Raw genomic sequence first — 8,440 nt, 5'->3', positions numbered from 1 at the left:
AGGCAAAACATTGAAAATTCTGCGATGATTCTAGGTTTTCTATTCTTTCTGTGTATTTATGGACGGACTCCTTCTTTCAATGAAGATGAAGTTTTTCAGCTTTTTGGTTTTGCTGCTCAGCACAAGATAACAGTAGAGCTCTTTGGAACTCTTGGTTTTGCAGATAAAACTTCTAGTATGTTAGTTTGAGAATTGTTTTGTTTCAGATGCCCCGCATACTATTTTATATGAAATAGACCTCAAATTTATGTCTTTTTATTTGTATCTCTTCTATTTTCTAAACGGTTTAAATAATTTTGAACAATTCAGTCCAATCTACTCTTTTTTTCCGTTTACCAGAACTTATTATATAGCTGTTTTGGTCGGTTTGATGATGTGAAAATTTCTAGCACTTGCAGATTTTGTGGAGAATCTTATCAAGAGACAACAATGCGATGAAGTTGTTAGTTCAGTCGTGCATATAACTCGAGTGACAATAATCAAGTAGTTGGTCTCTTTGAGGAGCATGTGCAGCCTAAAACTAATTTAAGAGAGCAGTTGCAAGGAAACTAACAACATTGAAATGAAGTTTTTTTTTTTTACTTATTCAATTTCTATTTTTTGAAACATTCCATCTTCAAACACCTTCATGAATCATGATATTTATAGCTACTTTGATCAAGAAGCTGCTAGTCTCATGGTTGTTATGCAAAGCATTAAAGATAACATGCAACCTAGAATTCAATGATCTAATGAACAAGATTCAGAATCAAATTCTTGAGATTGAGGATCGTATTTTTGAGCTAAGGATTTAACGAATACGTGAGTGTGATCCTCCAGTACATGGTTAGCGAAAACCTGCTAACATGTTCTCTTGTTGTTGACTAATGTCTAACTGATTATTTTTAATTTCTCAATGGCTTAAATTTGATATGAAGGAGCTTTTTCATATAAAAACTAATTATTTACGGTACATTCCACACTTTTGTTCGCATAGTTTCCGTGATTACTTCATATGCTTGATGCAGAAGTTCCGAGAGAGTTATCTCTCATTTGTTTGCGTAATATTTTCGAGTTATTATTTAGCTCAATGTTAATTTTATTTGATGAAGTAAATTTTGATGTCGGAGATTATATTTTTATAGCAAAATCATTTTCACATGCTTTATTTGGCAAACTTGGCAGAAGAGGTTCAAATTGCATAAAGAAGAAGGGTGATTTTGCTGATGAAAATTATGCCATAACTGAGTCAAATATTGAAGAAACCTTCAATAGGCTTGAGACTGAACTCAAGAAGACTCTTCTGAAAGTATTTGATGCTTTGTCTGTTACATTAGTCAATAATTTTCTGTCATAACTTAGTTGTTTTTCGGTGGTCCTTTGGTTGTAGCGTTTGTATGCTAAGGACATAACACCATGTATTAGAACATGTTGAAGCTTTACAAAGAGAGGTGAATGCTTGATTCTTTTTTCAATGATGCCATTACTCACCTATTTGGCATTCATATAACTCTATGAGTTGATCTTGATTGATACATAGTTTCCAGTGATTTATAAACATTACGATTGAGGATAATGTTTTCCTGGGAAAGTTCAGAAGTATCGTAGATTTATGGTTAATTTGATAATTGATAGCAGTATTGTATATATGCTATAGTGTTGCATATAGTTGGTTTTGAAGTTGTGTCATGACATATCATGCTCTTGTGACATAATATATTGTTGATTTGGTTGTTCCATTTTAACCCTCTCTTCCCTTTCATTTTGAATTACATGATATTTGACATGATCATAAATTCTCTTCAGCTTGAACACTTTTCAATTTTAAAATTCAAAAAATATGGTATTTTTGAAAATTAAAACGATGTATGCGCAAATGCATCATTTTAAGAGTGTTCCGAGGGGGATTTTAATCTAGTTGTGCGAGTTGCTCACTCTCTTTCACCAAAAATAAATAGAGAGGTTTTTTTTTTATAGGTAAGCTTATATATTTCCAAAAAATTAGCAAAGGTGAATAAAGGGAGAGGGTCAGGGTGTCCCACAAACACTATCTGTAATGTATAGGCCATGATTAGCCATTTTGTTTGTATTGCGTTGCGATAAATGTGAGAAATTTTGAACAATCTAGAATATTTTCAAGCAGTTGAAGGAACAATTTAAAGTTTCTAATAAATAAATAGAATCGGGGGAGGTATATGTTAAGACCACAAATTGAAAGTTGGTTTCAGCTTTCATCACAAAAACCTCCAATTTAGGCCACATATTTTCGAGGATCATAAATTAACAGGCTATGGCGGATCTTGAGTTTTTTTTCGGGGTACCCTAAAAGTGGAGTCTGAGGCAATACATCAACCACAAGAGTTATTGCCACTCATAGTAATATAATAAGAAATTTTTACCTTTGTCGCATGTATACTAGTTTTTTCATTACTGAACCGTAAAGTGTTACGCGACATCCAAATAGCATGCAACGTATGAACAAATACTGACACAAGCATATCTTCAACCTACGAAGAGCACTACGATGGAACACAAACCAGAATGGTATGAATCGAAGTAATATCAGCCACAAAATTTAATCTATAACCGAGTCAAAGCCATAACTCAATAGAAAACGGGCATCAGAAGAAAATGTGGTCTGAACTCTCATCCACGCACATGCAAAAGAGAACATATAGAAACTATCAAGCATCCGCGACTGCGAAGATTTTCATTAATATATATTGATGGTGTAAAACTTTGTTTACTACTTATTACCCAAAAAAAAGACTTTGTTTACTAATGTGTTTAATCAAGTCACTCGATAGGATGCCACTTTATTCAATAAGTTATTAAAATATCTATTTAATTCCTTAAAAAAATATCTATTTAATTTCATTAGAGTTTTTTTCTAGAGGAATTTAACATGATTTGATTGAATGCACATTTTTAAAGAAGTCACGGTGCATGAAGTGAATGACTTTACGCAATAACAATGTTAGTTTACACATTTGTATGAGAGGAAAATTTTCGTAAACAATAAATGGACGATAGTTTTTTTTAAAAAAATATACATTACCAATGAATACGGTGAGAATAGACTAAACTAAACTAGATTTTTCCATATTTAAATCTGATTTGTAACTTGTCATAGATTATTTTTTCGATCTAAGTCAGGCCTTTCAAAAATTTGGTACGACTTGTAAGCCGATTTAAAAACCTCTTTCAATCAACATAGTTAAATAATTAATCATTTCTATATTCTTCTTCAAAAAAAAAATTAATCATTTCTATATTTTAGAGATTTTTTTTTTTTGTCAAATAGCCTAGTGACTAAAAATTAACCATTTAAAGAGAATGAGTGAGATGTGCGGGGTTTAAATTTCACTTCTAGTTTATAAAACATTTTTATATGCAAAACTTAATACAAACAAATGAAATTCTTTAAAAAAAATGAAAGAAATGAAATTACTGATCCAATAAAAATCTTATCTGTACAGTCATTTTATAAGAACGTTTAGAACAATTATCATATCCTTATTATATTCTTATTTTCTCTATTACATTGATTTTTGTATCTAAAAATATGGCTGTTCAAATATTTTTAAAGGCTCTTTTTATTATGTTTTATAAACTTAATTAAATAAAGTTATTTTGTACCAAAAAAAAATAAAGTTATTTGGTCAACAACGTTATTCTTCCTCTCTTGTCAAAAAAAAAAAACGTTATTCTTCCTCTCTCAACAACCCATTAGGTCAACACCGTTTGTACCATTCGTATTCTCATTTCTCACTTCACTCCACCGCCGCTAGCTTCTCAAATCGAACAAAAACTTCCCAGGTAACTCTCTCTCTCTCTCTCTCTCTCTCTCTCTCTCTCTCTCTCAAATCGAACAAAATCTTCCCATGTCTTTTTCATGCCATGTGAAAACGGCGGAAAAAAAAGAGCTTAATGTATTAGAACTAGTTGATGATTGATGATGATGATGATTAATCTAGATTATTCTAACTAGGTTCCTTTACTTTATGCATGATGCACTACTTGATTAATTTTTTTGGATATGCACGTCTTATCACATACAAAGATTCTACAATTAATCATGGATGATGATTTATGAGAGTGTTAAATGGTTTGAGATGTTCTCTTTTCTTATTATTCAGTCCAATTTGCTTAGTTTTAGTTAATTTTAACCGACTTGATGATGGCATAATAACTCATTAGGTTTTGTTGTACCTTGTAGATTTTGTTCAGAAACTTATCAAACCGCGAATCTCTTGCATTCAAGAAAACGACAAGGTTGGTTATAAATTAAGGTTCTTTTTTCATTTTATGCTAGTTCTATTTTATGAATCATTCCATGTTCATGCACCTGCTGCATGTTGGTTACAAATTAATGTGTTGAATGTGAAATATTTATCAGGACCATCATCCAGATGTTCGATATGCAAATGAAGTAATAGGATTCTCTCTCTATTGATCTATGAAAAAGGTCTGTTATCTCAATTTTGTTGGTTACTGATTTTCTTTTTCTATTGTAACTTTTCTACTTCCTTTAGCAATAACAAATATGATATTCTTATGTGAGGAGAAAAGAGAAATTTTCAAACTTAAATCTTGTTAGAACTCGTAAGTTTTTTTTATATGATACTTGTAGGATAATCAAAATGACTAAACTGAATATGAGACTGTCATTTCAGTGTTTACTATGCTTTTCTCTATCTTTTTTCTTAATTATTTGATATAGTGTGTTACTGAAGGCAGGCAACATTAAGTTACTAAATTTCAAAATTTTGGTTTTGTTATTATTTGTTGTGTAACAGCCCAGGTGGGTCCCGGCTAGGCACTGTACCCTCCGGCACTGTTACTCACAAGCTTAATCACTACCCCCCCCCTATAGTAGTGTTTTTGCCTCCCGTGGGAATCGAACCTAGTATCTGGGGACAAGTACTAGTTCAATGCAGCCCAGGTGGGAATGCATTGAACTAGTACTTATCCCTAGGTACTAGGTTCGATTCCCACGGGAGGCAAAAACACTACTATAGGGGGGGTAGTGATTAAGCTTGTGAGTAACAGTGCCGGGGGGTACAGTGCCTAACCGGGATCCACCTGGGCTGTTACATGTTGCACGATTTCTTTATTAATGATACAAACTGATTCAAAAAGCCAAGTGACGGAGTTTGAAGGACAAGTGGAGGAGCTTGAATCAAAATTTAAGCAACATGAAGAACGGATGAAGGAGTTCCATACAAAGGGGGAGGAATTTAACGACCAAGTGAGACAACTCGAGTCAAAAGAGGCTGAATTTGAAGGCCGAGTGAGAGAGCTTGAATCACAAAAGGCGGAATTAATGATCGAATGAGGGAGTTTGAAGTGCAACTAAAGGAGCTTATAATTTCAAAAGAGAATCAATTTGAAGGAGAAGTGAAGCTTCTTGAGTCAATGTCGGATGAATTTGATGGAGCCGAAGGAGAATGAGTTAAGAGAGAATCATTATGAAGCATTACTAAAATCATTTGAAGAGGAAATTAAATCAGGTAACTGATCATCATCTGGTTTATTAATACAATTTCATTTCAACTTTATCTTTTAATATCTTTAAATTGATCTTCCCAATTTAATAAAAATATATTTCATCATGTTAAAGCTGTATACCTGTAAACAAGTTGAAATTTTTTCACTAGTTTGATTCACACTCTATCAAACTAATTTTGATTATACCTTTTTTGTCTTTAAATGGTTTACGAAGCTATTAAATGCAAAATCTCTGTCGTTTTTTTCTTGTCGAATTGAGTTGGGATCCGTTATTCTTTAGACTTACACCAAATATGTGTCGTTGGATCTAATTAATGATAGAGACTAATATCGTTATTATTAGACTCATGTGACATGCCCTGTTAACTTTCACATCCTATTTCTCAATATCTGCACTACTAATTCCATTTAGAGGCGCATGCCGCCGTCTGAGAGTTTATTGCCGCCACTGGAAGAAATCATGTTAGTGCAAAGCAAGCCCCCTGTACAATTGTCAAATCTCTAAATTTATACGACATCAATTAGAGTCAAATTTCCTCTTAATTTTGATTGATAGTGTTTATTCTAAAAAATTTATATTAGACAAGTTAATATGAAATAAGTATTTCGGAGAAGAAATGGATAGAATCGAAGAAGGGAAAAGAAACTGAGTAGAAAATTGTAAAACACATCTTGTTTGGCGTTGTCACGAAACTTGCACAAAGACTTGGATCCCTCATTTTTTTATTTTGGGTTGTCACCTTGCAATTGACCATTGGTGTTTTGTGTGTTATTACAAGTGTCATGATCTCAACCAGGTTGCAAAACTTTTCATCGTTGTTATTGCATAAATGGCCCTTGACTCTGCAGTTTGGAAAAAACAAATAGAAAGGAGAACTAAGAGAAGTCACATACCTTAGTTCGGAATTTTTCTAATTTTACGGATGGAATATTGTAAACCATTGGATTAATTTGATTTAATGGTTGAGATTTGGTGTAAGTCTTTTGACTTACATGTCAACAAATCCTAACTCATACATCTATCTATCTATCTATATATATATATATCTATATATATATTTCTATAGTCACCTTGATTTACTGATGTTTATATAAATATGGGAGCTTAAATGTTTGTTAACTAATTATGTAGTTACATCTTACACAGGTAATCAATCAAGTCCCTCCAGTGAGAAACATTAGTACTCTTCAAGCTTTTTGGTTTTGCTGCTCAACACGAGATAGTTGTAGAGCTGTTTGGAACTATTGTTTTTGCAGATAAAGCTTCTGGTATGTTAGTTTGAGAAATGTTTTGTTTCAAACACTCCACATATTACTATTTTTCTTCTCACTTCATATTTGAAGCGTATGTTACATCAAATGTGTTAATATATAAATACAACTATACTAAATTAAGATATTTGTTGTTAGTAGGAAATTGATCTGATATATAATTGGCTTCATGCACTAGATGCGAAGGTTTCATATGTACTAGCCTGGGGATAATTGACCTTTGAGATACTCATGTCAAATAAAGCATGTGAGAAAATGATTTTGCTATAACAATAGAATCTCCAACATCAAAATTTCCTACATCAAATTAAACTAAGATTGAGCTAAATAATAACTCATAAATACTACGCAAAGAAAATAAAACACATCAAACCATTTAAAAAATAGAACAGTGTACATACAAAGACTAAAGAGAGAGATACAAATTTGAAGTCTATTTCATTTTCCAAGTCACCAAAGATTTCTTTTTTCTCTAAACAAATGAGAGATAAATCTTGGGGAACTTCTGCATCAAGCATATTAAGCTAGTTACAGAAACTTTGCGAATAAAAGTGTGGAATGTATTGTAAATACCTAGTTTTTATATGAAAACGCTTCTTTATATCAAATTTAAGCCTTTGAGAAATTAAAAATAAACAATTAGACATTAGTCAATAACAAGAGAACATGTTAGCAGGTTTTCCCTACCATGTACTGGAGGATCACACTCACCAGTTCGTTAGATCCTTATCTAAAAAATACGATCCTGAATCTCAAGAATACGATCCTCAATCTTTTTCATTATATTCTTGAATTCTAGGTTGTTATCTTTAATGCTTTGCATAACAGCCATGAGACTAGCAACTTCTTGATCTCTAGCCTTGTCCTAAGTTCTTGATCAAAGTATTTATAACTATCATGATTCATGGAGGGGTTTAAAGATGAAATGTTTCATAAAATAGAAGTTATAGGATCTGCACATGTTCTTGAAAGAGACCAACTCCTTGATTATTGTCACTATAGTTATATGCACGACTGAATATTACAGCTTCATCATATTTGTTCTATTGATGAGATTCTCAACAACATCTGCAAGGTGTTAGACAATTTCACTTCATCAAACTGACAAAACAGCTATATAATTCTAGTAAACGAAAAAATGAAGTAGATTGGACTTAATAGTTCAAAATTAGTCCAACCGTTTAGAAAATAGAAGAGATGCATATAAAAAGACATAAATTTGAAGTATATTTCATATAAAATAATATGCGGTACGTTTGAAAAAAAAAACATTTCTCTAACTAAGATACCTGAAGATTTATCTGCAAAACCAAGAGTTCCAAACAGCTCTACAGTTATCTTGTGCAAAACCAAAAAGCTTAAAAACTTCATCTTCATTGAAATAAGGAGCCAAACCATAAATAGACAGAAGGAGTAGAAAACCCATAACCGCCGCTGAATTTTCAGTGTTTTGACTTATGTAACCTTTCACATCCAGAGCTAGCTTCATTGCTTCTTCTCTTACATGAGGTCTAATATCTGGTGAGATTTTCCGCAGTTCTTTGAGCAAAAGAATGTCGCTATCATCAATAATTACAACATTGTCTCCCATCATATGCTCCATTTGAATAATGGGGTTCTGGATAATTTCCAGGACAAATTTTGCTGGATCTGGCTCTGCTTTAAGATGAACAAGAAT

The 8,440-nt window shown here is 32.3% G+C and overlaps 2 long non-coding RNA genes across 2 annotated transcripts; both read left to right on the top strand.

Annotated features, from left to right (window-relative positions):
* The first annotated feature begins 3,675 nt into the window (after positions 1-3,675).
* LOC146930019 (uncharacterized) lies at positions 3,676-4,714 on the top strand. Its single transcript, XR_015008307.1, has 3 exons — positions 3,676-3,798; positions 4,199-4,254; positions 4,379-4,714. It is a non-coding gene; the product is annotated as an uncharacterized LOC146930019 (long non-coding RNA).
* Positions 4,715-5,063: 349 nt separating this feature from the next.
* Positions 5,064-7,264, top strand: LOC146930018 (uncharacterized). The gene is made up of 3 exons (XR_015008306.1): positions 5,064-5,492; positions 6,638-6,759; positions 6,904-7,264. It is a non-coding gene; the product is annotated as an uncharacterized LOC146930018 (long non-coding RNA).
* Positions 7,265-8,440: the final 1,176 nt, after the last annotated feature.

This window comes from Medicago sativa, chromosome 4, assembly GCF_051527215.1.
Source record: "Medicago sativa cultivar Bolivia chromosome 4, Bolivia_mono, whole genome shotgun sequence".
NCBI classification, from domain to species: domain Eukaryota; kingdom Viridiplantae; phylum Streptophyta; class Magnoliopsida; order Fabales; family Fabaceae; genus Medicago; species Medicago sativa.
Note: the sequence above shows the minus strand (reverse complement) of the source record. Positions and strands in the feature narration are given on the sequence as shown.